Below are 27,735 nucleotides of genomic sequence, written 5' to 3' on the forward strand. Positions count from 1 at the left end.
GGTCAATGTTCAGGGGCTGTTCAGGGAGGATTGAATGTAATCTGCAGGAAAATTTCCAGAAGGTTAAAGGAAGCAACATTCTGCTTGCAGCCAAAGGGAAACAAACTCAGCACAGGGCACGGAATTTCCTGCCTGGAGCAGTGGGCAGGGGGGCTGGGGTGGGGGGGGGGGCGGCGGCTCTCCGGCCTGCACGTGGGGCTTCCTGGGCAGGGGAACGGGGTGCGCAGCCAACCTGCCAGCCCCATTCATTCGTCCCCTCCACTTTGCAGATACAGGCCATCTCTGCCCGCAGGGCCCAGGGCCATCCTGGGGCCATCGAGAAAGAAGACAGAATGTCCTGCCACCCCCAAACCACACCACTCAGCACCGCCACACCTCTCTCCCACCATCCAAGGCAGACGGGAGAGCTCAGCCCTGGCCAGAAGGAAGGACACAAAGACCCAGAGGAAAAAATGGACCAGAGACAGGCAGCAGGTGTCAGAAGACACACAACCACTAAAGATACCCGGGGGGAGAAAAAAGGATCGCATCGCCCGTGATCGCACACAAGTTAGAGTAACCACCTACCTCTGGGGCTTTCTAAATCGGCCAAGATGAAAAAGGAGGTCCACCCGGCCTTGCCCGGCCAGCAGGCATGCGGACCTGAGCCGCCCTCCTGGACGGCAATTAGGTGACATCTGTCCAGAGCCCTCGGGGGGCGGGGGCTGCCCCCTGGGAAAAGTCCCAGCGAGCGTCAAGCCACGGCCCTGACCGGAAGGAGGATGGTAGAGACACCAAAAATTCTGTCCCAGGAGAACAATCCACATGGGGAAAGGGCCATGATGGTGAAACATTGTTAAGCTTTAAACGGGTTACAAATCAGCAGGCAAAACACCTCCGATCGGGAAAAGAAAAGTGGATGAGCGTGTGCACACAGGCGCTCAGATACACACACACACACACACGCACACGCACACACGCACACGGACACGGTGGGGCCAGGGGCTCACACCCCACGGTGCCAGTGTGGGTCCTGGGAGGAGAACTTCGGGTGAGTTTGTGGCTTGGTCTGGAGTGCTTTTCTGTGCTTTTCACGCCTTCTCCGATGCTGGTGTCCCATTGTCACAAGCAGTAAGAAGACAAGAAGTGTCTGTAATGGGCAACGAGCCACAGGGAGACCCGGGAGTTGGCCAGCCCACAGGCGAAAGGGCAGGCATCCAGGAGCCAGCTTTGCACCCCGGCCCGGCACTGACACTAATTCCCTGTCGGAGCAGGGGTTATCACTGCCCTTGCGTGACCCTCCTCTGGGAAACGGTGACAACTGTAAAATCACAGACTGTCGGGTCTGCAGAGACCACGTATAATGACGGCTTCCAGTCATCCATCCGGGCACTGAAGGACATGACACACACACACACAGGCTGCCCAAAATATAGGCGTGTATTTTCCAAAAATTAAAAACTTCTTTTTTTGTTTGTTTGTTTGTATGGTAAAAATACCTCCTTGTGTAAAAACTTTGTAAACATTCAGAAAAAGGAGAAAGGAGACACTCCCCCCGACCGGATGGATGTCACCATCCCAGGAACACCCCATCAGGGAGCCTGTGTGTTTTTACACGAACAGGATATTTTTTATGCTGCTTTATTTTTTTTTTTCTACTGTTTATTTGGAGCTAATGACAGAATCACATCAACATGCACAGACAGCACGGAGAGGCCCGTCTACCCATCACCCAGCTTCCCTCCACGGTCAAAACCAGGAATCTGATGCTAAGATGCTACATAATGTCGGGCGTGTGTAGACTTCTTTGTATCAGTTGTATCACTGCATCTCCTGTGTAGATTCCTGTAACCATCATCCCAGTCAAGATCCATGCCTCACCCCCCCCCCCGCCCCGCCCAGCACCACGATTGTTCTCTGTCTCTGTCATCCTGAGAATGTTCTATAGATGCAGCCATGCAGCTTGGAGCCTTTGGAGCTTAGCGCAGTACCCAGGAGAAGCCTGCACTGTGTCGCCCATCCCCATGGCCGAGGAACATGCCATGGCGTGCACGTCCCAGCCGGCACGGTCAGTCACTTCTTGAGGGCATCTGGGTTGGTTCCCATTGGGGGCTTTCAAAAATAAGCTGCCCTGCACATTTGTACACAGATTGTGTGCAGGACGTGAATGTTCATTTCTCTGGGATGAACGCCAGGGATAAACACGGCAATTGCTGGGGCGCCTCCTAAGTGTTTTACATGCTGTTTGGTGAGCTTGACACCAGCATATCAAGGACAATATCCCTCACCGCTGGATACTCTCGTTTACAGTGGCTGCTCGGGATCCCCTCCACACAGAGGTGAGTCCCTGGGTTCCTTGGATATGAACGTGCAGGTCGCTGGCGGGGATGCAGCCCCAGACACACGGCGCCCACTGACTGCTGTGACTCTCGGACTACGCTTTTCTAGAAGTGGAACCACTGGGTCAAGGACTCGTGCTCGTGTTGACATGTGGGGCCACGTGCCCTCCAGCCCATTTAAACTTTTTTTTGGTAAATTGAGATATAATTGACATATAACATTGTGCTAATTTCAGATGTACAACCTAATGATTCCATATTTGTGCATATTATGAAATGATCACCACGATATCTAGTTCACCTCCTTCCACACTTAGTTACAAATTATTTTTTCTTGCTTTTTTTTTTGGCCATGCTGTGCCGCATGCAGGATCTTAGTTCCCCCTACCAGGGATTTAACTCTCGCCCCCTGCAGTGGAAGCTTGGAGTCTTAACCACTGGACTACCAGGGAAGTCCCAAATTATTTTTTTCTTGTGATGAGAACTTTAAATATCTCTATCAGCAACTTTCAAACACAGGATACAGTGTTAACTATAGTCAGCAAGCTGTAAGTTACCTATCTTGTAACTGGAAGTTTGTACTTTCTGACCCCCTTCACCCAATTCTCCACCACACCCCCTCGGACACCCACCCATTGGTTCTCTGCATCTATGAGCTTGGTTTTTTTTTAAATTTATTTATTTTATTTATTTATTTATGGCTGGCATGGGCTTTCTCTAGTTGCGGCGAGCTGGGGCTACTCTGTTGCGGTGCACAGGCTTCTCATTGCGATGGCTTTTCTTGTCGCGGAGCACAGGCTCTAGGCGTGTGGGCTTCAGTAGTTGTGGCATGCAGGCTCAGCAGTTGTGGCACACGGGCTTAGTTGCTCCGCGGCATGTGGGATCTTCCTGGACCAGGGCTTGAACCCGTGTCCCCTGCATTGGCAGACAGATTCTTAACCACTGCGCCACCAGGGAAGCCCTGAGCTTGGTTTTTGTTTCAGATTCCACATTGGAAGTGAGATCGAACAGTATTTGTCTTTCTCTGACTTACTTCACTGAGCATGTGTTAAACCTTTAAAAATAGATGATTCAGACTATATATAAAATAGATAACTAATAAGGACCTACTGTATAGCACAGAGAACTCTAATCAATACTCTGTAATAACCTATATGGAAAAAGGATCTAAAAAAGAGTGGAGGGCTTCCCTGGTGGCGCAGTGGTTGAGACTCTGCCTGCTAATGCAGGGGACACGGGTTCGAGCCCTGGTCTGGGAAGATCCCACATGCCGCGGAGCAACTAGGCCCGTGAGCCACAACTACTGAGCCTGCGCGTCTGGAGCCTGTGCTCCGCAACAAGAGAGGCCGCGATAGTGAGAGGCCCGCGCACCGGGATGAAGAGCGGCCCCCGCTTGCCACAACTAGAGAAAGCCCTCGCACAGAAACAAAGACCCAACACAGCCAAAAATAAATAAATTAATTAATTAAAATAAATAAATCAATAGTCAATCTAAGAAAGAAATAGAAAATTAAAAAAAAAAAAAGAGTGGATATATGTATATGTGTAATAGATTCACTTCGTTGTACACCTGAAACACAACATTGTAAATCAACTGTACTCCAATAAAAATGTTAAAAATAGATGACTCAGGACATTAGTAAAAAAAAAATAAGTGTTTTTACCAATATATATCATATATATAATATATGAAGGATACATACAGTGTAGCCAGTTTAAATCTCTATCAGTCATGCAGCCCCGTCCAAAACACACACACACACGCACACACACACACACACACACACACAAAAAGCCATCTCCTTTTGGGTGACGTCTTTGGCTGTTGGGCTGAACATCACTCCCATCGAGAACTGCGTTTTCACTGAGTTTGCCCATTTTTCTCCTGGGTTGTTGGTCTTTGTTGATTCACAGCAGAGGTTTGTATATTAAGGATATTAATTGTGTGTCCCAATGGTTACACGTACGTAATTTGTTGTAAACTTTTCAGTGGCCAGATCTCTGAGTGTTTTTTATTGATGGTTTCTGGCATTTAGAGCAGATTTGGACAGGATTCCCTCATCCCAAGACTAAAAAGAAACTTATCTGAAATTTCTTCCAGGACTTTATGGATCTACGAATGACCCAAGGATGTCTTTTTCTTTTTTTTTTTTTTTTAATAAATTTATTTATTTATTTTTGGCTGCATTGGGTCTTCGCTGCTGCATGCGGGCTTTCTTTAGTTGCAGCGAGCGGGGGCTACTCTTTGCTGCAGTGTGCAGGCTTCTCATTGCGGTGGCTTCTCGTTGCGGAGCACGGGCTCTAGGCACACAGGCTTCAGTAGTTGTGGCACATGGGCTCAGTAGTTGTGGCGCACGGGCTTAGCTGCTCCGTGGCATGTGGGATCTTCCCAGACCAGGGCTTGAACCCATGTCCCCTGCATTGGCAGGCGGATTCTTAACCACTGCACCACCAGGGAAATCCAAGGATGTCTTTTTCAAGTGAACTTTCTACTGTGGAATAATTTGAGATTCTGAGAAAATTTGCAAAGGCAGTGCGTTGTGTTCCGACACCCAGATCCCCATGGGAACCTCTGATGGGGGGAGGGGGTGCATCCCTAACAAGGAAACCAGCCTTTCTTTGATTTCACCCATTTTTCCACTTCTTTCTGCTCCTGGACCCCATCTAGGATTTCACGTTTCAGTTCTCATGTCTCCCCAGGCTTCTCTATCCAGAAGTTATTGTCATATAAGGATCTGCTTGATTTTCCCCCCAGTGGCATTTACACAAAATTTACACAAATTTAGAGTCCATTCTAATCTCTAAAGGTGGGTTTTCTCATCCCTGAGCATTGTGGGTTGCCTTGTGTTCCCCAGAAAGATAGGTCCACGTCCCAACCCTCGAGACCTGTGAACGGGGCCTTATTTGGAAATCGGGTCTTTGCAGGCATGATCAAGTTAAGATGAAGTCACACCGGATGAGGGGGGCCCTGATGGCTGGTGTCCTTGTAAGAAGAGGGACATTTGGACACAGACGCACAGGGAGTGGCCACGTGACCACAGAGGCAGAGATCAGGATGATGCAGCTTCAAACCAACGAACGCCAAGGATCATCAAGAAACCACCAGACACTGGAAGAGGCGGGAAGGACCATCCCCGGGAGCCTCCAGAGGGGGCATGGCCCTGCCACACCTGGATCTTCACCTTCTGGCCTCCAGACCTGGAAGGAAATAAATCCTATTGGTTTGGGGGTTTTTTTTTAATAAATTTATTTATTTATTTATTTAATTTTTGGCTGCATTGGGTCTTTGTTACTGTGTGCAGGTTTTCTCTAGTTGCAGCGAGCGGGGGCTACTCTTTGTTGCAGTGCGCGGGCTTCTCATTGCAGTGGCTTCTCTTGTTGCAGAGCATGGGCTCTAGGCGCGCGGGCTTCAGTAGTTGTGGCTCGCGGGCTCAGTAGTTGTGGTTCGCGGGCTCTAGAGCACAGGCTCAGTAGTTGTGGCGCACGGGCTTAGTAGCTCCGCAGCATGTGGGATCTTCCCGGACCAGGGCTTGAACCCGTGACCCCTGCATTGGCAGGCGGATTCTCAACCACTGCGCCACCAGGGAAGCCCTACATCCTATTGTTTGAAGCCACCCAGTTTGTGGTCATTTGCCACGGCTTCCCCAGAAAACCGTATACCCAGTCACCCTGCAGAGCTCTGGGCGCACAGCGCAGGAGGACGACCAGGCCAGGGCCAGGGGACGCCGAGTGGCTGCAGCACGTGGGAGCACCCTCCAAAATGCCGCTTCGGAGCTCCCCCCAACGGGGAGCCCGCACGCAGGCCTCTCTCCAAACCGGCTCTCCTACAGAGGGAGACACCACAGAGGCCGGTGCCCCACATCTGCATTTATTATGAAAACAGCAAGTAAAAGCTCAGTGACCAAATATAGCATCTCTGCCACAACGCAGAGCAGCCAGGCTGGCTGGGTGCTGGTGCACGGCTGGTGGAGCATGACACAGGCAGCCGCTGTGCAAAACAGGATGGCGGTCCCCCAAAATTAAACATTGACTCACCATGTGAACCAGCAATCCCACTTCTGGGTCACCTTTGGGTGTATGCCCAATGGAACTGCAAGCAGGGTCTCAAAAAGATATTTGCACACCCATGTTCACAACAGCGTGCTTTACAACAGCCAAGAGGTGGAAAGAACCCAAGTGTTCATCAATGGATGATGGATAAACAAATGTGGTCCATACACACAGTGGAATATTATTCAGCCTTAAAAAGGATGGAGATTCTGGGGACTTTCCTGGTGGTCCAGTGGGTAAGATTCCGTGCGCCCAATGCAGGGGGCCTGGGTTTGATCCCTGGTCAGGGAACTAGATCCCACATGCATGCTGCAACTAAGGAGCCCGCCTGCCACAACTAAAGGAGCTGGTGAGCCACAACTAAGGAGCACGGCTGCCTCGACTAAGACCTGGCACAACTAAATAAATTAAAAAAAAAAAGGATGGAGATTCTGACACCTGCTACAACGTGGATGGACCCTGAGAACACGATGCTCAGTGAGAGAAGCCAGACACAGAAGGACACACAGTGTGTGATTCCATTGATAGGAAACGTCCAGAACAGGCAAATCCACAGACACAGAGAGTGGGTTTGTGGTTGTCAGGGGCTGGGGAGGGGTTGGGGGGTTGACTGCTCATGAGGACGGGCTTCCTTTTGGGGGGATGGAATGTTCTGGAATTAGAGGTGATGGTTGCACAACCTTGTGAAGGTACAAAATCCCACTGAATTTTTTGCCTTAAAATGATTAATTTTATGTTGTGTGAAGTTCATCTCAATTAAAAGGTTACCTTCCTAATTTCTGTTCTTTGTATTGCAGAAGTCAGGCATGGTCACTGCTAACTAAAGCCGTCGTAAAAGTCTGTAGCCCGCCAGGAAGCTCGCACCTGTGTTCAAAGTTCTCTCCGGGGAGAGAGGTCTGTGCAGACAATGCCGTTTTTATGTAACAGTGAAAAAGTAATGTCAGCCACGGCTGTGGTCCCCAAGCTGAGGGCAGCTCACGTCCACCCCTGCTGGCTGCGAAGGACCTCAGAGCCCACAGAGTCAGAAGTGGCTGCTGATGAGGGTCCCAGGCCCACCCATCCTTCTTGGGGGGCCTTCTCCAGCAGGATCGCTGCTCTCGGGTTTGCAAATCTGAGCCTCGCGTCTGCTTCAGACCCAGAGGGGCTGCTGGGTCCCTGCCCCAGGCCCAGGAAGTGGGGAAGGAGACCCCTGGCCTCTCCCAAGCCCCAGCTCATCCCCCTGGGCACTGCCCAGACATGATGCACTCGCGGGAGACTGGGACGCCACCCAAGCCCCAGGCCCTGACCGCTGTGTCTGAGCCGCCGCAGGGCTCGGGGCTCTGCAAGTGACTCCATACCAGCCCAGGCCAGGGGGGGGCCCACTGCTCCCATTTCACAGCCAAGAACACCGAGGCTCACGGAGATCTCAGCAGGCCCCAGCCCCAGCCAGGGCAGGGCTGGGATCTTCCCTGTCCCCACGTTCCTCCCAGGGCCCCCATGCCCCACCTCGCTGTGCTCCAGCCCCCAGCCTCCCGAGGTCCCCTGCCCCCAGAGCTCACAGCCAGGGCCCTCGCATGAGGCACCTCGGGGAGGGGAATCGTCTGTTCTCCTTAAGCCTCCATCTTTAAGCCGGCCGTTGCCTTGGCAACGGTCTGTGGCTGACCTTTGTGCAGGAAGAAAGGGTGACCCTCCCAATGCAGCTCCCCTCCCTGCCATCCCCACCCCCCCCACCCCGCCCCGCCGAGGTTTAAAGGCATCTGTCTAAACAATACATTATGGATTTCTCTGCCGGTGCTCACGGCCTGAGAATTTCAATACAGGTGCTCCACCGTGTCCTAAACTTGAGGAGGGAACGGTGTCCTGGGAGAGGGTGTTAGAAATGCATGCTCTGGGCTGGGGTGGGCCTGGGAATCAGCAAACGCTGCCCGGACGGCCCAAGACGCAGTCGGGCCAAGATCGGCGCCCCAGCCTCAGTCTCCCGCTCTGTACGCTGGACACGGCAGGACCCAGCAGGTGGAGGTGACTGGCTGGCCGTGCTGGAGCCCGTAAGGGGCAGTTCCCCAAGCAGAGCCACTGCCACGCCAGGCACAGGGACGCGCTGGTCAGTGTGCAAACCAGGCCCCCCTCTATTGCCCAGGACGGGGAGGAGACTCCCAGGCTGCAGCCGGTCAAGGCCCGGGGTCATCACTGGGCCCGGTGCTCCCTCAGGGGTCAGACAAGGGCTGAGGGCGGGAAGGGGTGCCTGGCTCAGCTGGGCCACCCCCCCACACAATGGAGAGTGGCTTCGGGCACCAGGACCCTCGCCACCAGGCACAGGAACCCACCCCCAGGCCCTTCCCTCCAATTCCTTAAACAGTGAGGGAAACAAGGAAACGAGGTCGGGGAGGAGAAATTTTCCTCCAAGTTCCTGTTGGCAGGATTTCTGCCCTGGGCTCCTTCCCCCACCTCCAGGCAGCCCTCCGTGCCTGGCCCTCCTGATGGGCCCACCATCGGATCATGTCCTTCCCCTGCTCCAAACTCTGCCATGGCTCCCCAGGGACCTTGGGGGGAAACCACGCTCCTCCCTGAGGTCCCCCAAGCCCTCACTGGCCTCCCCACACCAGCCTCCCCCGCTGCCCATCACACCAGCTGCCTAGAGGACCTGCAAACACACCTGGCTGTGCCCCACCTCAGGGCCTTTGCACTTGCTTGTGTCTTCTGCCTAAAGTCACCTCAAGACACTCCTCTCCTTTCAGCTCAAATGACACTTCCTCTGAGAAGGCCTCCTGTTCCTTCCCTTAGAGCTTGTCGAGACAGACAGGGAGAGATTGAGGCAGAGAGAGATCCAGGCAGCTTTTGGAGCTCACAGACTGCCAGCTCCCTGAGGACAGGCACCGGCTCTGTCTTCATTTTTATCTTATTCTCTTTTAAAATTTCATTTCATGTTCAGACACAATGCACGTGGATTCTGTGCCACACGCTGTTCCAGGCGCTTTACAAATACAGACTCACTGGACCCATAACCACCAGTTACCCCGATGTCTGAAGGTGCAAACTGAGGCCAAGGGAACAGGTCTCTCTTTTCCTGCTGCTCCCCTACACCCAGAGCACAAAGTCGGTGCTCAATGAATGCACACGTATTATGTGTTATGATACCAGTCATTGGATGAGGGTTCACTCTATTGACCTCATCTTCACTTGATCCCATCTGCAAGGACCCTATTTCCATACACGGTTCCATTCCAGGGGTTGGGACTTGGACACATCTCTCTGGGGACACGATTCCACTCATAACAGCACATCAGTAGGTCTGGGCCCTCCCTCCTCTGCCCCCCCCTGCACCGAACCCTCAGCCTCTCACCCTTCCCTGCGAGGTCCGGGGAGATGCCGTAAGCGTGCCGAGGGCGGTGCCTGGGGCTCCACCATCTGAAATATTGGGACCTGACATTAAGAGGGGCCCCTCTTAGGGGCTACCCTGGAGGTCCAGTGGTTAGGACTCCTCACTTTCACTGCCGAGGGCACAGGTTCAATCCGTGGTCGGGGAACTAAGATCCCGCGTGGCGCAGCCCCCCAAAAAAAGAAGGTCCCCTCTTAGATCCAGAGTCAGGCCAGGAGGCCCTTCCTGGGGGCCTGGGGCGCTCAGGCCCAGCAGAGCCCAACGGTGTCTGAGCCCTTTCCTGAGTCCCTACGGCCACGCCTGGCATACGGCAGGTGCTCACAGATGGGGCCACCCCGGAGCTTCGTGACACTGGGAGCGGACATGAGGCAGCCCCTAGGCCCCCGGGGGTCCTGACCTGGCGGCATCAGCTCACCCTCAACCCCAGACTCAGAGGAGTCATGCGGCTGTCCGTCCAAGGCCACAGAACGGAACCACCCGAACAGCCGGGGCGTGGGGTTCAGGGAGCTGCTGGGCTCAGGGGGCCCGGGAGTGAGGCCGCTGGCCTGGCAACATCGTCCCCGGCCCCGGCTCCTCCTGTGTCCCTCTGTGTCTGTCCCTCTCTGTGTCTCTGTGTCTCCCACCCATTGTGTGGCCTTTGGCCCCCGTCCTCTCTGGCCTCTGTCCAGTAGTCTCCACTCTGTCTCTGAGATCTCCTTCAGGAAAAGAAGGAGATGGATGCAAGGGCAGGGACTTATGCAACCCCTCCTCCTTGAGGACTGGAACACAGGTCACCTGGCGCCCCAGGCAGAGCGGGGCAGCTTCCAGGGAGGGCCCGGAAACTGCCAGCTGCCTAGCCAGCGGACAAGGGGGCTTTAGTGCCCCCACCAGGCTGTAGGCATCAGGTGGGTGCTACCCACCCCCAGGCCAGGCTCAGGGACCTCATCCCCTGCCCTCCCCACGTCTGCACAGCAGGTGCGAACTCGCTCCTCTGGGACCACCCCTCCAAGATCGGGGACCAGAGGAGGAAAGTGGCCTTCCTGGATTTCTGGACAGAAAACCGAGGGGTCGTGGATGCTGGGACACCCCCTCCACATGCCCAGCTTGCCCTCCAACAAGAGCGGTGGTGAGACCCCCATCTGCGGGAGCATGCAAGCCGGGACCCCCTGCGCAATTGCCTTTAAGTGAAAAGCAGGTCTGGGCACAGACGCTGTTCCGGTGTGATGTGAACACATTAGGTGCTGTTAAAGCCCTTTGGCCAATGGAGACACCGGGGTCAGGGCAGGGCCACCCGGAGAGACTCGGGGTCCATGCCCCTGACCCCACATGAGGCTTTTTCCCGGAGCTGCAGACGCCCCGAGCCGCACTATGCTTTTGGCCTTGGTGGGCCTTGACCTTGTGTGAGGGTTTCATGCACAAGGCAAGGGATGATTAAAGGGCTTTCAAGAACAGAATCCCCTTGGGCTTCCCTGGTGGCGCAGTGGTTAAGAATCCGCCTGCCAATGCAGGGGACACGGGTTCGAGCCCTGCTCTGGGAAGATCCCACATGCCGCGGAGCAACTAAGCCCGTGTGCCACAACTACTGAGCCTGCGCTCTAGAGCCCGCGAGCCACAACTACTGAGCCCACGTGCCACAACTACTGAAGCCCACGCGCCTAGAGCCCGTGCTCCGCAACAAAAGAAGCCACCGCAATGAGAAGCCCGCGCACCGCAAAGAAGAGTAGCCCCCACTCGCCGCAACTAGAGAAAGCCCGCGCACAGCAACGAGGACCCAACGCAGCCAAAAATAAATAAATAAATAGAAAAATAAATTAAATAAAATAAAAAAAAGAACAGCATCCCCGTCATAAACTCCAACAGAGTGGGAAACAGCCCAAGTGTCTCTCAGTGGTGAAGAGATAAACACCACGTGGTCCCTCCACACACGGGAACATCACTCAGCCACGTAAAGGAGAGAAGCCCTGACACTCGCTACCACGTGGACGGACCTTGAGAACACGATGCTGTGAGAGAAGCCAGACACAGAAGGCCACACAGTGTGTGATACCACGGATGGGAAACGTCCAGAACAGGCAAATCCACAGAGACAGAGAGTGGGTTCCCGGCTGTCAGGGGCTGGGGTGACTGCTGATGGGGACGGGGCTTCTTTTAGGAAGGACGAAAATGTTCTAGAATCGACTGTGTTGATGGACACATAACCTTGTGAATATAGTAAAACAAATGAATCATACGCTTTAAATGAATGAACTGTTAAGGTATGTATCTCAATGATGTTGTTAAAACCATGACATGCCCTCCTGCCCTGTGTCCCATTCCTCCCTGACTTTGGAAGTCCACCCCAGGTAAGGCACAACTTCCCCCTCACCCAGGGCCACATGCAAGGAGGCCTTGTCTAGAAGACTTGCGAGGTAGTGAGCTTCCCGTCTCCAGAGGCATGCAAGCGGGGAGCAGCAAGCTGTGGGCAGGTCTCCCTGCCCTTGGTGATGAATGGCCTCTGACTCAGGCCCAGCACTGAAAATCCTGGAACTCCTGGTTGCTAAAACTACCTGGTATCTCAGACACTGTGCCTGGTGTAGGGGCCCCAGGGGTGAGCCCTCTGCTGAGATGGCACCTCAGGGATGCAGCCTCAGGGCCTGGTGGGGCCGCTGCCATTGCACATACGTACATGTACGTTCACATGCACACATATAAATGTTTGGGGATTTTTCCCTTCTTTTCTTCAAGTAAAGGAGCCTGTCATGGTCACGGGGCAACGGTGACACCGTGGATTTCACGGTGCTTTCATCATCGCCGGCCTGGCTCACAAAGGCCCTTCTAAGCCCTCTCCTCTATTCTCTACGTGGGAGCCTCCTCGTTCCCTATTAACTTCAAAAGTCTCAATCCCATTAGGGTGGGGGCAGAGGGACAGCAGGCCAGTCAGGGGCCCTGGGGACCCTCATTAGGCCGGCGGTGTTCCCGCAGGTCTGAGGGTCTCTGACAACCCCCCTCCCCGCCTCAGCACCTCCGGAAGCAGCGGTAGGGTGCTGAGCCACCCACAAGGGCCACTCCTTCTGGGCAGGAATGCAGGGCGGGGGGCAGCGGGTTCTGGGCATCTAGGGGTTCAGCTGACATCATTTTGTGCAGCTGAGAAGTGTCTCTGGACCCCGACTTATGCCGCATCCCCTGAACCTCCGTCTCCTTACCAGGAAAATGGGGCCAATCCCACATCCCCCAGCTGTCGCCCACCCTACCCTTCCTATCCGAGCCGGGACCCTCCTGAGGATCAACCGGCCTCGCCGTGTGGCCGCGGGAATGTCCGGCCATGCCCTGGAATTCGGATTAACCCTGAGGGCAGTGGGAAGCCTTGGATTTAGGCAGGGGAGAGTCACGGTTTGACTTGGGGTTTTGAAAAGTGCCCTGGTTGCCCCAGGAAGCAGGCAGTGTGGGGTAGTTAACCGGCCTGACCCAGAGCAGAGTCGCGGATGAGGAAAGGGGCAGATGCCATGTGTGTTGTACAAGATGGGGACAGATGGGGGGGTCAGGGAGGAGGCGGATCCCTGTGGGACCCGGCCTGGGTGTGCTGGCCCACAGGGAGGAAGGAACGAGTCGGGCTGCCTACATACGATATTCAGACACGAATCTCATCAGCACCCTGACCAACACGGAGAAAAGGACAGGACAAAATGGGAATATCCACACACGGGAGCATCACTCAGCCGTGAAAAGGGGTGAAGCCCTGACACTCGCTACCACGTGGACGGACCCTGAGACCACGATGCTCGGTGAGAGAAGCCAGACACAGAAGGACACACAGTGTGTGATTCCATTGACGGGAAACGTTCAGAACAGGCCAATCCACAGACACAGAGTATGGGTTCCTGGTTGTCAGGGGCTGGGAGAGGGTGGGGGGTGACTGCTTCTTTTGGGGTGATGGAATTTTCTGGAATTAGACAGAAGTCATGGTTGCACCACACTGTGAATGGACTTGAAAACACTGAACTGCACACTTTGAATGGATGAAGTATGTGGTATGTGAATTACACCTCAATTAGAAACAAGAGAATCACTGGGTCTTCTGGGTAAGAATGTACCACTCACTCCATCAGTGTATGCAGCCGTCCTTTTTCAAACACATTTGCCTCCTGTACTCGACCGTGACTTTCTGGAGGCAGTGGGGCACAATCCCCCAGCCTCTTTGTAATAAATATTGTTGAACTGAAAGTGAAAACGGGGTTGGCACATGGGGGAGGGTGTGCCCAGTGGGGCTGCCCTTCGCCTGATTGGCCAAGGGTCATCACACACGGGAAGGGAACGGGCCTGTGCAAAGGCCCTGAGGCAGGGACAAGATTCATTTGTTCCAAAGAAGAACAGGATGGCTGGGTCGGAGTGAGCAAGGAGGAGGGGCGGCCTATGGGGCCAGATTCCTTACTCTCAGTGCCGTGAACCTGTATAGAGAAGCGGCTGGGGAGAAGGTTCAGGGGCGGAGCAGGGCGGCTGAAAGATGCTGGAACCCCAGTGCCACCCCACAGCAGATGGCATGCTAGGGAAGGATAGAAGCCGGTGCTTTGTGGGGGAACACCTCCCCACAATGAAAACAAGAATGGCTGCCAGGGCAATGTGGCCTTCCTGGGGCCCAGGACATGGGAAATGGCCACCAGATGGGCTAATCATACCGAAGGAGGGACCCAGGTATGCTCATTACACAGAAGGGGACCACAATGTGCTAACTGCACAGAGGAAGCACCGCAGATGTGGCAATTGTACAGAAGAGGAATCCCAGATGTGCTAATTACACAGGGGGAGCTCCATATGTGCTAATTACACAAAAGGGGACGCACATGTGCTAATTACACAAAAGGGGGTCCCAGATGAGCTAATCACACAGAGGGAGCCCCACATGTGCTGTGAATGACCAAACCCTCTGTGCCTCAGTTTCCTTTTCTGAGAGATGGGTCTTCCAAGAGGATGAAGCTGTACAGCAGAAACTAACACAACATTGTAAAGCAACTATACTCCAAAAAAAAAAAAGAGGATGAAGCCAGAAGCCACTCCTCAGGCGGCAGGTGGAGCTGGCAGAGCCAGGAGGGGGGCACGGGGCAGGCTTGGGGTTCCAGTCGAGAGTCAGATCCGACCCTGAGGCTCTGGCAGACAGGGGACAGCCTGGGGCCGGTGGCTGACACCTGAGCCCACTCTGGTTGTCCATAGCTTGAGCCCTGCGGCTCCGTCCCTGCCCAGGCCCCACCTGGACCCCACCCAGCCTCCCCCCTGGCCCTACTGGGCCCCCACTCCTGCCTGGGCCCAGGTAGCCGGAGGGAGCTGGGAAACAAAGTAACTTAGACCATATCACTCTCCTGCCCTCACCCACCATGGCTCCCCAGTGCTCTCTGCACAAAACTCAAGTCCTCCCTACCCTTCGTGGCCTACAAAAGCCTGGGGTGGAGGCAGCCCTGCTCTGCCTCTGCCGCCCAGCCTGCGGTCCACCTTGGGGCGGGGAGAAGCTGCCCGCTCTGTGCAGGACACTCACTCTGCCCAGTATCCCTCGTGCCCCAGGTTTCAGCTGCAACGCCACCTCCTCAGAGAAGCCCACCTGGGTCCTTGCCTGGGGGTGAGGAGGGGGTCCTGAGGACCTGAGAAGACCCACCCAGCCTCAGCAGCACCCTAACTCAAAAGGACCCTCGCAGCCCCTGCACGCCGGCGGGCACCCAGCCTCAGCCTCCCCAGCCGCCTACTCGCGCCGCTGCCAGGCTGCGGGCGTTCGCTGGGAGCTGCCGAGTCTGAACTGTGCGTCCGGCTCCCACACCGGCATCCGCGCGGCGGCCGGGTCAGGGGGTCGGGGGTCAAGGTCGGACGGGTCCTCACCGCGCGCGCTCTGGACCCCGCCCCTTCTGCTCCCGCGCTTACCCCTCGCAGGCTGTCCGGCCCGCGGGCGGCGCTTCCCTCTCAGGGCCGCTGTTTGCAGGGCAGGGGGCTCGAGCGCGGAGGGGTCGCGGGCGTCCACCCAGCAGCGTCCGCTCAGGGCCTCCGCAGCTCCGGACCGCGTGTCCGCCCGCGCCGCGTCTCCACCGGCCTCCTTGCTCCACCTAGCGGCGGCCGGAGCCGGAGCCACGCGGGGCCCAGGGAGGGCGCGGGCCGCCAGGCGCACAGCCGGGGTCGAAGCCCAGGGGGCGCGCGGGGCCCCGGGCGCACAGCCGGGGAGAGCGCGGGGCCACCAGGCACACAGCCGGAGTCTGGGCCCAGGGAGGGCGTGGGGCCGCCAGATGCACAGCAGGGTCGGGGCCCAGGGGGGGGGTCCCGGGGCGCACAGTGGGGGTCGCCCCCTGCCAGGTGCACAGGCCGCAGCAGGGCTGCGAGGGTGGGGGGCGGGGTTCACAGCCAGGAGAGGTGGAGCTTCATACCCCCGCCCTTACTCTGAGAGGGAAGAATCTCCCACAGTCTCTTGTTACAAGGTGGGGAAACCGAGGCACGAAAGGGACAGGCATGCCCCAAGGTCACCCAGAAGGGAAGGCGAGTTCAAAAAGTCCACCGACTCCGGACCCCATTTATGTCCTTCCTCACCTCAGAAATTGTGGGGGGCCTGGAGTCCCCGAATAGTGGGGTGAGGAGAGGGGTACGTGGCTGGGGGTGGGGAGGTGGTGGCTGAGAGTCCACTGCAGAGGGACGGACGATGCCCACCACCATCCTGCCTGGGACTCTAGGACAGATCTGAGCTGGGACCAAACCCCAGCTCTGCGCCGTCAGTAAACTTGGCCAGCAGCCCCCCCGCCCCCCGCATGGCCTCAGTTTCCGGATCATAGGGTAGTTGATCATAGGGTAGTTGTGAGGGAGATGAGGCATATAGTAGGCACTAAATAAATGTTGGCTGTTGATTAGCATTGAGTCATATTGTCACCAGGCTCATCCACACTCCCTCTGCTTCCCGCTCCTTACCTGCTCCTGCCACACGGGTCTCCTCATGCTCCTCCAGGGCCCTATGCTCCTGCTGTCTCAGGGCCTTTGCACGTGCTCCCCCTGCCCAATGCCTGAGAGTCCCCTTACCCTGATTAACTCCAGCTCAGTTTTGTCTACTTTGGTTCCCACTTTGTCCCCAGCGTTCCGCCTGGGATCAGACACACAGTTGGCACTCAAGAAATGCAGGAGGTCCGATGAAACAGGCCTGGCCCCAGGCTCCCTCCCCCCATTTCATTATTCCCGGGAAACCGAGGCCCAGAAAGGGGCAGCAACTGCAGAGCCCTCTTGGCACCCGGCGCAGGTGCTCGGGACCTGGTGGGGCAGGCTGAGGAAGCCACCACGTCCCCCTCCCCGACCCCAGCCCCCGAGGAGGGCCAGGCTGCAGAGGCAGAGACCAGGCCAAATTGAGATTGATCGTGGGGAACAGCTCGGCAGGGTGGAACAGACACGCGGCCACTGGGGAGCCCAGGGGCGCCCGGGCGTGCGAATGCATCCCAGCCAGCGGTGGAGAATCGTTTAATCTTCACTGAAGGCTCCTAGCGGCGGCCTCCAAGGAGCCGGAAGGCTAAGTCGCCACAGCTGCCAGAAGCGGGGACACCCCCCTCTCCTCATGCCTTCACCCCGTTCTTCCTCAAGCATTTAACAAGCATCTGGTTATTCAGTGTCTTAGTTTCTCCTCAGCCAGCCCTGCCGGGTCGGTAGAAGCAAAAAGAGGCAAAATGCTCCTGCACGGTGGCCCAAGGTCAGGACTGGAGCCAGGGCTGAAGTCAGCACCGTCCTGAGCTGCATCTATTGAGTGCCTGCTGTATGCCTAGCCCTGGGCTCAGCCTGATTAGTGCAGTTCCTCATTTTATCTTCACAACAACCCTGGTGTTACTATCCCCTGTAACCACCGGGGGAGGCCCAGAAAGGAAGACGGCTCACCCACACCCACGCCCACGGAGTGGGACTCACCCTGGGTGGGGGGAACTGAGATTTGAACCCAAATCACAGAGCTCAATGGCCAAAGCGTTTGCCACTGTTTCTGTGGCCCTTGTCCAGGTGGGGAAACTGTCTTGAAGACAGTGGGAGTTATGGAGGAGTCTAGAGCAGGGGAGGGCAGTCCGGTCAGAAAGTCTCTCCCACACTCCAGGCCAGGGTCTCCTGGGGCTTTCCCAGAGGGGACACGGGAGCCATCCTTAGCCATCCCCCAGCCCAGAGGGGTACACTGAGGCACAGAGCCAGCTAGGAGCCCAACACCCAGCATGGCTGTGGGATGCCTTCCAAGACGCCCGGGCTGCCTGTGACCTTCCTATTTTCAGGCTCAGAGAGGGCAGCTGCTGGCCTCTGGTCACCAGCCTGGAGGTGGCAGGGCCTGGGGGCTTCCAAGGGCTCTGCCTGCCCTCAGTTTCTCCCACGGGCCTCTGCGGGATGGTGACCAGACACGTGGCCAATTGGGCAGCCGTGTTCCCTGAAGCCCCTGTGACCCTGACCCGGAAGCCCCCCTTGGTGCCTGGGGCGGGGGTCACACCCTGGCCCATCTCTTAGGGCCCTCCCAGTGAGGGCCTCAACCCCGGGATTAGGGGGCCGGGGTCAGGGGTCAACAGCATTTGCCTCAGCCCCTTTCAGGCCTCAAGCAGATCCGTTCTCCCTGCCACCTCGAATTTCCTGGACAAAGGCTCGGTGGAGGGACTGGCCAGAGGGCCGGGCCGAGCACCCCTGGGAAAACTGCGGCAGCTCAGGGAGGGTGTCTGCCCGCCAGCCGCCACTGCCCACACAGCCCCCGTCAATCCCCAAATGACCCGCGGGCAGCCCCGGTGGGCGCACCCATGCTACAGATGAGGAAACTGAGGCTGGGAAGGGACTCAGCTAAGCCACTGGGCCGCAAGCCGCTCTGCTGAGGGTCCGGTGGGGTTTTGTGCCGGCCTCACCCGTCAGGGGCCACAGCTGAATGTGCGGCAGTGGAGACGGCGTCCGGGACGGCGCGCGGGCGGGGCCGGTGGTGGACAAAGGCCGGCAGGCCGGGCCCGCGGGGGTGCGTTCCGCTCGTCAGCGTCGGTTCCACTTGAGTCCATCCTGGACAGGCCGGAATAATCCCTCCCGCGACCGCTGCTGGGCCGTGACGACTTGAAGGGGCCCCGCGGGCCTGACTGACGGCCAGGCCGGTGCAGGGGGGCGCCGGGAGCCCGCCAACAGCCCCCGGTGCTGGGAACAGTACCAAACCACCACTGATGATGACGTGGGGAAACTGAGTCACAGGAGGCGCACACGACCTCTCACATCACACAGCCTCACCGGGACCTCCCCGCCCCCACCAGCAACACAGCCTCACCTGTGACCTGGAGGAATTTGGGGGCCTGGGCCCTGCTGAGTCATGGGAACCACTCACCTCCTGTTCATTCCCCAGCACCTGGGCGGCAGGTACACACAGGTGGCTGGACTGGAGCCAGGCCAGGGTCCCAGGGGAGGCCCCCCTGGCTGCTGCTGAGGCCGGTAGACAAGGCTACCTGCCACGTGCCTCCGTCTCTCTGGCTCAGGCCTGGAAGGGTTTCTGCAGGAGGGGACAGATCCTGGGAGGAGGAAGGCCCAGGGGCAGGATAATTAGTAGACTCGTGGAGCGTGAGGGTCGGATGGGGTCTGCGGGAGAGTGGGGAGCAGGCTGGGGAAACTGAGCCCCAGGGGGAGGTGTCCATGGGGGTCAATGTTCCGCAAAGAATGCTGGGAGGGGGACAGGGACCAGTTGGGCTAAAAACCCTCACGGGGCTCCCTTGTCACCCTCAGAAGGAAAGACGAACTCCCTTTCTGCCAACCTCCTGCCACACCACCCTCAGGCCTTCCTGGGCTCCGGCCTTTACTGCTTCCACCCGGAGTGCCCTCCGCATTGACCTCCTCCCCCTTTGGTCCCCAGAGCTGTTCCCCAGTGGGCATTTCTCTCCCACCAGACCCCTGGCTGCACGGGCCCCAGTCTCCCTCCCTCTTGTTCACTCTTTGGCCTCAGCACTGGGCTTGGCAAACAGTAGGTGCTCAATAAAGCCATTCTGAAACCACAAAGGAATAGGAGCCGCTTAAAAAGGCCTGGGTTGGGGCTTCCCTGGTGGCGCAGTGGTTGAGAATCTGCCTGCCAATGCAGGGAACACGGGTTCGAGCCCTGGTCTGGGAGGATCCCACATGCCGCGGAGCGACTGGGCCCGTGAGCCACAGCTGCTGAGCCTGCGCGTCTGGGGCCTGGCGTCTGGAGCCTGCGCGTCTGGAGCCTGCGCGTCTGGGGCCTGCGCGTCTGGGGCCTGGCGTCTGGGGCCTGGCGTCTGGGGCCTGGCGTCTGGGGCCTGTGCTCCGCAACAAGAGAGGCTGCAATGGTGAGAGGCCCGCGCACCGCGATGAAGAGTGGCCCCCGCTCTCCGCAACTGGAGAAAAGCCCTCGCACAGAAACGAAGACCCAACACAGCCAAAAATAAATAAATTAATTAATTTAAAAAAAAAGATATTAAAAAATAAATAAATAAATAAAAAGGCCTGGGTTCCAGGGACCCTGGACTTATAGCCCTGGGATCCGGCTCCTCCCCTGAGGGGCTCTCCGTGCTGGCCGGGGCCTGGGCTCCAGGCAGCTTGATCAGGACAGGCAGCTTGATCAGGACGAAGACCCCGCCTCTTGTCCCTGCTGTTCGACAGCCATCTAGGCCACCTCGCCCTCTGTGGGAAAACCCACCTCGGTGTGCAGGGGGGAACAGCAGTGGGCCGTGCTTGGGCCGGGTCCACTGGGGGTGCCCTGGGGCGCATGCCCTGGGAGGCCCCCTTCACTCGGGGTCTCTGAGTCTATCTGGGCCTCAGTTTCCCTCACTGAAAATGGGTCCTGGCTTCTGCAGAGGAAGACCTCTCTCCCTCTGCCTGTCCCCCCCCCGCCCCCCGGGGATGGCTCCCTTGCAACCCTCCAGGGGCCTCGCTCCGCTAATCCACTAGCCAGCCTGCGCCTCGGTTTCCCCTCCCGGCTGCCTAATCCCAGGATTGTCGGAGGCCGGTTTTACATACATTTAGAGGCTTTTCATAATAGATTTACTGGGCCCCAGAACGGCCCTCGCTGGGTGATTAGCTTCTCCTTAATTGAAAACTCCCTTCCCACTCCCTCTGCCCCTTTGGGCCGAGCTCAGGCAGAGGGATGGGGCCAGGGAGCACCCACAGCTGTGTGGGCCCCACGGGGGCCTCCCCCTGTGTTCAAATGGGGTCTCCCTGGTATCCACCTTGAGGGGGGCTGCCAGTACTGCTGCCACCCCCGCCCAGGAGGGGCTGAGCCTGGATTCAAACCTGTTCTGTCCCAGCCCCACGTCCATTGCTACCATGGCTTGCGGGGGGTGGTCTCCCCAGTGCGGATAGGGGGGGTCTCACTCAAACCTGGGCCTGTAGGACCAGGTTGTGGGCGCCCACCCTGGGGCTCAGAATTCAGGTCTTGGACCCAGATCTCACTCCCTGAGGTTCCCAGGATGCCCCCCCCCCCCCCGCCAGGTCCCCAGCAGGCTCCAGGGGCGCCAGAATGTTCGCCGATAGAATGAGGGACGGTCGAGGGGCAAGAGCCAGTGACGCATCCCCACCCCCCCACCCCAGCCATCGCGGCCGGGTCCCCAGCCGGGCGACTTAATGCCGCCTGTCACGAGGCTGTGGGCCGGGTTATTTATCTGGTGTATATACGCATTGTAATGTAAAGATCTGCCAGCCAGCACGGCTGACTCCTGCGGTGCCCCCACTGCCCCCCTCATCCGAGAGAGGCTGTTCCCCACCACCTCCCCATACCCGGGCCTCCCCCAAGGAACAAACGCTGGAGAAGGAGGCCAGCACCTCCAGCGCTGTTGGTGAGCAAAAGCACTTGATTTGGAGTCCATGTACAGAACACACTCAGTAAGTCATTCAACAAATGTTTGCTGAGGGCTGGCTGACATTGTGCCAGCTGCTGGGGCCATGGGGGGAGGGGAGAACCAAAGGTCCTGCCCTTAAGGGTCATCAAGAACCCCCAGGCAGAGTCCCCTCTGTGTGCCATTATAGCTCCATTTTCCAGACTAGCAAACTGAGGCTCTGAGAACAGCGGTGGTTCATCCGTGGCGGGTGGTGGGCTGCCTCCCTCCCCACCCACCTCGTGCTGACAGCAGGGTCCCAGCTGTAGGGCCTGGGGCTGGCCCGCCCCTCCTCTGGCCTCAGCACCTCATCTGTAGAATGGGTCTCAGCTGGGTCTCATCTGCTCGCAGAGAGGTCGACTGAGGCCCAGAAGGGAAAATGCCCCCTCCCTCGGGGGGGTCCCAGTGGAGAGAGAGGCTGAGTGGAGGCTGGGACCCAGACCTTGCACCACACCACACAGCTGGGGAGACTGAGTCCCAGGGGAGGGGGCAGCTTAGCCAAAGCTCTCAAACCGGGCCTGTCCTCCCCACCCCAGACCGGAGCTCACACCCCCACTTTGTAAACGGGGAAACTGAGGCCCAGAGCAGGCCCTCCAGGGTGAGATGAGCGCAAGGAACCACGCCGCTGGTTGGGGGGCCCATCTGGGCGGCGGGGGGAGGAAAGGAGGGAGGGGGGAGCGCAGTGGGCAGGGCCTCACGGGAGAGGTGGGGCCTTGTCCTGGGTACCTGGGGGCCAAGCAGGGATTTGAGCAGGGGAAGGAGTGCGGGATCCAGGACCTCGGGTTCGGCGGCGTGGGGGGGTGGGGGGGAGGGGGCAGACGTGCTGGGATGCACCGCCTGTCTCAGGGGCTAGGACTTTTCGGGTGGGGGCACCCCCAGCCTCGGCCCCCGCTACCCTTCCCCCGCCCGCCCGCCAGCCTGCGGGTCCCAGCGGCCGCAGGAGGCTTTTAAGCACTTAGAGCCGGAAACCGGTGTGAGAGAAGCAGCTGGTCCTCTGGCCCATCCCAGTCCGGCCTGAGGGCCCCCAGGGGCCCAGAACCACCTCTGGCCGCCCCTTCCTCCCCCCAGGAACCCCTCCGGGGCTGGGGCAACGCCCCTGAGGCCTGCCTCAGATTCCTGGGGAGGGATCAGTAGATGGTGCAAACAAATCCTGGAAGCCGCGGAGGAGGGTGGCCCGGCGGGTGCGGGGATCCGGGGGTGCCATAGACAATACCCCCCCCTCACCTCCCTGCACTGGGAGGCCACACAGCCTGGTGTTTCCTGGAGGAGGGGCTTGCAGGGCGACCCCCACCCTGCAGCACCCTGGCTGCTGTCGGGGAACCCAGGCCTCCTCCATCGCCGGCTGCCCTAGGCCCAACTCAGATCCAACTCCTGATCCCACGGAGGCCTGGGGCTCACCCTGGATTCACCCCATTGACATGTGGGGCCTGGTGAGGCCTCAGTTTCCCCCTCTGTACAGGAGAGGGGGGGTCTCCTCCACCACTCGCTGCCCGCCCTTCCCCAGGGACTGCATTGTCCATTAGGGCCCATCGATCACCTCCGGGCCTCAGCCTCCGTTTCCGGATCAATGGGGCGGGTGAGGGGCTGTCAGGTGGGTGGCCCCAGAGGGAGGGGTCCCGCCCCCGACACCCCTGCCTCCACGCCAAGTTTCCTGGCTCCCATAAGTGAGCCGGTAAGCGTGGAGAGGATGGATGGGGTGGGCTCTCTTCTTCAGCAGAGAAGGCACAGAAGGGTCAGTGGCCTCCTGGACGCCTCCCTGAAGGGAAGCCGGGGTTCTCGGGCTCAGCAGTTCCCCACCCAGAGTCCTCTCCTCCTCCCTGGCCTCCAGTCCTGCCCCACAGCCTACCGCGGCACCCCCTGCCCATCTCCTTTGCCCCTGCCCCCCTCCCCACCCAGCCTCCATCAAGATCAGGCGAAGAAATGCCTCAATCGCCCAGCAGTCTGTCTCTGTCCTGCACCTGCCCCGTGCCCAGCATTTGAGGCCCCTCCCTGTCCCAGGTCCACACCCAGCCCCAGCCCTAATCATCCTCACAAGTATTGTTCCAGTAAGGACCACCGCCAGCAGCTCCGGGGTGGAAACTGAAGGTGGGAGGGGCTCCTGGCTCCCCCCGCCCCCACCTGTCTCAGCCCCACCAGCCACACCAGCCCAGCTGCAGCCACTTAATTTCCGACTTGTGTGTCATCTCATGTGATTTATGGCTCCTCAGGGGCTCCCGGGCTGTGAACTCGCTTTTTATTTGTCTGTCAGTGGCCGCCTGGCCACCTGCAACCTGGTCCACAGTCCCCATCACCGTGGCCTCCTCTCATGACCCATAAGCCCGCCAAATATGGGGCCCGGGGCCCACTGGGGCAGGCCCCACTGTCCTCGCCCTGATGCCACAGACAGAGGGAGGGCCCTGCACTGACTGCACACAGTAGGTGCTCACTGTTTGCTGGGGGGCGCTGGCATTGACATGGGAAATGTGGGGGGTGGGGCGGCAGCACCCCAGGGAGGCAGAAGGTCCCCGAGGGAGCCGGTGGCAGGAGGGAGGAGTGGAGGCACCTAGACTGGGGACGTGAGCCCCAGGGCCCCTGGGATGGTGGCCTTTCCTCCGCGTGACATGACCCACTGCGTGACTGTGGTCAAGGGACTTGATCGGACCCCTGAAAGCCAGGGTGGTCCCCATCAGTCCAGAGGGCGAGGCGTGAGCCCCCTCGTCACGGTCACGGAGGGGGTGGTGGTCGGGGACCCAGGGTGTGGCTTCTCCTGAGACAGCGCCACAGATTAGATGGGGACTCAGGGGCCCAGAGGGGAAGGGCTGTGGGGTGCCCTCCTGTGACTGTGGGCATTGATACCCCCAAGCCTAGGCGGCCATGAATCTGAGGGGGCCCCGACCGGGAGGCCTGGCTCCACCCGAGAGCGACCGTCAGGATGTGGGGGAAACCTCAGGACTCCCCCTCCCCAACTCCCTGACCCCCCACCCTTGGGGATCCTCTGGGTATACGCAGGACCCCTTTACCGATGGCCACCCTGGGGGTACCCCGCTGTGCCCAGTGCAGCCCCAGGAGTGAGGGGCCACTCTGCACCTTGGTGGTGGCCCCCGAGGCCGTGGCTGGTGACCAGTGATGGACAGCATGGTTCCTGAGAGACCCAGGCCCCAAACGCAAGCATCTGTCGGTACAAGGGTGCACACAGGTGGGCGCGGCCATGGGGTTCCTCCACACACGTGTGTGCACGCGTGTTTGTGCATGTGGCAGATGACAAGTCCCAGGGGAGACTCCTGACTGTGGGCCCGTCCCCCCCCCCCGCCCTCTGGGGACTCCCAGCCGGTGGGGAAGACAGACAAGTAAAGAATCAGAGATTTGTGTTGTATGAAAGGAGAGAAGGTTAGCACTCCCCTCGACCAGGATGGAAGAGACCCTCGGGCCTGACAACACGCATACGGTTAAGGCATTGCCACCTACTTCGTGGCATCTAACCACTGTTTTTGACGTGTACCATAATGTTCATTGTAGCACTATTTACAATAGCCAGGACATGGAACCAACCTAAATGTCCATCGACAGATGAATGGATGAAGAAGATGTGCCACATATATACAATGGAATATTACTCAGCCATAAAAAGAAACGAAATTGAGTTATTTGTAGTGAGGTGGATGGACCTAGAGTCTGTCATACGGAGTGAAGTAAGTCAGAAAGAGAAAAACAAATACTGTATGCTAACACATATATATGGAATCTAAAAAAAAAAAAAAATGGTACTGATGAACCTAGTTGCAGGGCAGGAATAAAGAGGTAGACATAGAGAATGGACTTGAGGACGTGGGGTGGGAGGGGGAAGCTGGGGCGAAGTGAGAGAAGCATCGATGTATATACACTACCGAATGTAAAATACCTGGCTGGTGGGAAGCAGCCACACAGCACAGGGAGATCAGCTCGGTGCTTTGTGACCGCCTAGAGGGGTGGCATAGGGAGGGTGGGAGGGAGGCTCAAGAGGGAGGGGATGTGCGGACATGTGTATGCATATGGCTGATTCGCTTTGTTGTACAACAGAAACTAACATAGTATCGTGAAGCAATTATACTCCAATAAAGATCTAATAAAAAAAAATACATGTGGTAAATTAGATGTAAATAATGCCTGGTAAATAAATACACATTATTGTTAAAAAAAAAGAAGAATCAGAGATTTGACAGCAGGGGGATGGGGTGAGGGCCACTTGGCCAGGGAGGTCTAGAGGGGACATGTACCCCTTATGAAGGGGCTGGGGGAGAGAGTCAAGCAGTGGTCTGCAGAAAGGGCACACCAGACAGGGGAAACAGCACGTGCAAAGGCCCCGAGGTGGGAATAGAGCTATTTTTATACTTACCCATCCAACGTCGCCTTTTTGTGTTAAAATTTTGTCTCAAAAGTCCTCAGAATAGCTAAAAGGAAACAACCCAAATGTCCATAAACTAGTGAATGGACAGAAAGTGATCCCTCCACACACGGGAACATCACTCAGCCATGAAAAGGTAGGAAGCCCTGACCCTCGCTACAACATGGAGAGACCGTGAGAACACGATGCTCAGTGAGAGAAGCCAGATACAGAAGGACACGCAGTGTGTGATTCCACTGATGAGAGACGTCCAGAACAGGCTGATCCACAGGTACAGAGAGTGGGTTCCTGGTTGTCAGGGGGTGGGGAGGGGGATGGGGCTCCTTTTTGGGGTGATAGAATGTTCTGGAATTAGATAGTGGTGATGGTTGCACAACCCTGTGAATGGATAAAAATTGTGGAATCGTACTTTAAATGGATGGATTGTGTGGTATGTGAACTATATCTCAATAACTCTTTTTTAAGTAACAAAATCAAAGTTAGCTGCTACGATTCTGCACCACGACCCCTGCATTTAATCCTGGCCCTCCAGTTTCCTCTGTCCCCGTGGCCGAGTTGGGGTGTTCGAGCGAGGGGTCTCAGGGGGGTGGACATAGGGGGGCCTCCTCCTTCTCTGAGCCTCGGGGTCCTCTCCACAGAGTGGGGGGGATCCCTCGGCTCTCCCTCTGTGGTGCTCGGCAGTGGCCACCCTCCGTCCCACTGCTGCTGGGCAGGGCAGGCGGGGCGCACACAGGGGTCTTTGTGCCGCTTCCTGGCCTCATTAAGAGGCAGCCCCCGTCGCTGGACCCAGCACGGCCGAATTAATTCGCTGAGAGCCCTCCCTCCAGGCTAATTGTGCCCGGGGCGCCGCAGTCCCTGCAGGTGACACTGAGGCAAGGAGCAGCCCCGAGGCCCCAGTCTCTCCGCCCTGTTCTGTGCCTCTCCGGGGCCAGGCTGGGGTGAAGGCCCCTGGGACCCCAGAAGCCTCTGACACATGTCTTTCGGAAAGCCAGGAGGGAATTCGAGATGACAAACCCCCACCCTTGCCTGGAGCAGTTGGAGAAACTGAGTCACCCCTCCACAGAGCTTGGTGACCAAGATGGCACCGAATTTGGTTGGATCCTAAAAGACCTGTCATAGAACCCAAGGACCGCCCCTCAAGTGAGGACGAGGGTACAGGAGGCCTTGACTGGCCCTGGGGTCCAGGGATTCCCACCTGCTCAGGTGCATCGGGTGACAGACACTTAACAAGCCCCTGTTGTGTATTCAAAGCCAGCTCCGTCTCTTCCCTCCATCCTCCCAGCTGCCCCAGGGGAGAGGGGCTTGTTCCCCTCTCCTAGGGGTGGTATGAAGGGCACAGCACCCCATAAGATGCTCAGTTCGGGGCCAGGCACCCAAACGATACACAAAACCAAAGGATCACAACCGGCCCCGGGGTCTCCAGACATTCCTTAAAGACACCCCTCCCCAGCAGGTTCCAGACCCGACCTGCGGCCCCAACAGAGACACACAGCCTGGATGCTTACGCTCATTTTATTATAAAAAAATACAGAATCCAAAGTTGATTGTGACGGGGTTGGGGGTGGGGGGGGCCTGTCGCCAGCTCCAGGCGTGGCAATGCCGCCCGCCCACGACCCCTACAAAAGCCCCCCACTGGCGTGCCCGAGCCATCTCCCGGCGGCCGCACGCCATATATATTTATATATAATATATATAAAACACAGATCAGGAAAGGCGGGTAGAAATATGAAATCTGTATAAATGCGCTGTTTACTTCATTAGAGTGTTTTTGGGAGGGGGTTTCTCTTTTTTGGTGGTGATGTTCCCCTCCCCCCCGTTTTGTTTTGTCCTGTTTTCCCTTTTCTTACAAACATTATTAGTCATACGGTAGAGGGAAGGGGGTCTGAC

At 57.6% G+C, this 27,735-nt stretch overlaps 1 non-coding gene across 1 annotated transcript; it reads left to right on the forward strand.

The window, feature by feature from the left end:
* Positions 1 to 24,832: 24,832 nt before the first annotated feature.
* LOC133091628 (U6atac minor spliceosomal RNA) lies at positions 24,833 to 24,958 on the forward strand. Its single transcript, XR_009700959.1, has one exon. It is a non-coding gene; the product is annotated as a U6atac minor spliceosomal RNA (small nuclear RNA).
* Positions 24,959 to 27,735: the final 2,777 nt, after the last annotated feature.

Source organism: Eubalaena glacialis, chromosome 4 (genome assembly GCF_028564815.1).
Source record: "Eubalaena glacialis isolate mEubGla1 chromosome 4, mEubGla1.1.hap2.+ XY, whole genome shotgun sequence".
Lineage (NCBI taxonomy): Eukaryota > Metazoa > Chordata > Mammalia > Artiodactyla > Balaenidae > Eubalaena > Eubalaena glacialis.